This window comes from Chrysochloris asiatica, unplaced genomic scaffold (assembly GCF_000296735.1).
Source record: "Chrysochloris asiatica unplaced genomic scaffold, ChrAsi1.0 scaffold00015, whole genome shotgun sequence".
NCBI lineage: Eukaryota > Metazoa > Chordata > Mammalia > Afrosoricida > Chrysochloridae > Chrysochloris > Chrysochloris asiatica.
The window spans coordinates 11,061,329-11,063,176 of NW_006408533.1; the positions used below are offsets into that span (position 1 = coordinate 11,061,329).

At 46.7% G+C, this 1,848-nt stretch overlaps 1 pseudogene; it reads left to right on the top strand.

Annotated features, from left to right (window-relative positions):
* The first annotated feature begins 502 nt into the window (after positions 1-502).
* On the top strand, positions 503-1,435 carry LOC102838654 (annotated as a pseudogene).
* The last annotated feature ends 413 nt before the right edge of the window (positions 1,436-1,848 follow it).

The following is a 1,848-nucleotide window of genomic DNA, read 5'->3' on the forward strand; positions in this document are numbered from 1 at the left end:
ATTATCAGAAATGAAGTAGAACACATAAACATCATCAATATCTTAGGCATTGTTGTTGTTGTTGTTATGTGCCGTGGAGTTGGTTCCGACTCATAGCGATCCCGTACAGGGTTTCCCAGGCTGTAAATCTTTACTAGAGAAGAAAGCCTCATCTTTCTCCCACAGAACAGCTGGTAGTTTCGAACTGCTGACCTTGCGGCATTAGTGACCTGAAATGGATTGGTAATGGCCATTTTGAATCTGACAACCACATGGTTTACTATGCCGGGAATGACAAATTTAAGAGGAATGGTGTTGTATTCATTGTCAAAAAGAACATATCCAAATCATTCATGAGGTATAATGCTGTCTGTGATAGAATAATATCCATGCTCCTACAAGGAAGCCCAGTTTAATACCACTATTATTCAAATTTAAGCATCAACCACTAAAGCCAGTGAGGATGAAATAGAAGAATTCTACCAACTTCTTCAATCTGAAATTGATCAAACATGCAATCAAGATGTATTGGAAAGGCGTGGTTTGTAAGCTCATGGTGGGTGACTGGTTGGGACTCGCAGAATCATGCGGTCTCTGGGTGGCCCATGTTGGCGTCTCATGTCTCCCTGACCTAGACTCTGGAGCTTGCCCCAGGGTCTTGAGAGCCGTGCTCAGGCCACTCTGCGCGCGTCCTGAAGAAGTGTGGCAGGCTTCAGGGCTCGCCGGCTGTTACCAGGGAAGACGGCATCTTTACTCCACCACCAGGGTGCTCGGGGCCAAGCTCGAAAGGCCGCAGAGACCCAATACGCCCCTTGAAGCCCGGGCCTGTTTTCTGGAAGTCTTTAGCACTCACATTCGCTGTTGGAGGAGCTTTACTGGCTGGAATGAAGTATTTCAAGAAAGAAAAGACGAAAAGTGGAGACAGAACGGCAGCGATCCTTAGGCAAGCCTTTACTTGGAGGACCATTTTCTCTCACAACCCACATTGGAGAACCAAAAACTGACAAGGACTACCTGGGCCAGTGGGTACTGATTTATTTTGGGTTCACTCATTGCCCGGATGTCTGCCCAGAAGAACTAGAAAAAATGATTCAAGTTGTGTATGAAATAGATAGTATTCCAAACGCTGCCAAATCTAACTCCACTTTTCATCACTATTGACCCAGAATGGGACACCAAAGAAGCCATTGAAAATTATGTGAAAGAATTTTCTCCCAAGCTGGTTGGCTTGACTGGCACAAGAGAAGAGATTGATCAAATGTCCAGAGCTTACAGAATGTATTACAGTCCTGGTCCCTAGGATGAAGATGAAGATTACATAGTAGACCATACAATAATAATGTACTTGATTGGACCCAGCGGTGAATTTCTGGATTATTTTGGCCAGAACAAGAAAAATGCAGAGAAAACTGGTTCCATCGCTGCCTACATGAGGCAGCAGAGGAAGAGGGGTTAGCAGCACAGTGCTGTTGGGCAGTGTTCTCTTGCTGAAGAGGAAGGCAACGCTGTCCCCGACAGGAGGCAGTCTGCAGGCCCCTTACAAAACGGCCTTCATGCTATGGGAACATCTCTCCTTCGGACAGGGCTTGTTCCCTTGGGGCTTATCCAGCATAGCTTTGGGAACTGTAGAGCTCACGGGAAGACCCTGTGGAGCGACCCCTCAGAAGGGCACAGCAAGAAGAGGCCCAGGGGTATGATCAGCCTTGAGGTCAGCTTGCCCTGTGTAACTTGACTGTCTAGCTTTCCCTGTGTAACTTGGACGCTTTCTTTACAGGCTGTAGGACTTAACTTCCATGGAAAGAGTGTAATTTCTACCCTGCTCTTGCGTGTCTCTTTGAGTTCTCAGTCGCTGATTTGGCGGGGAAAAGT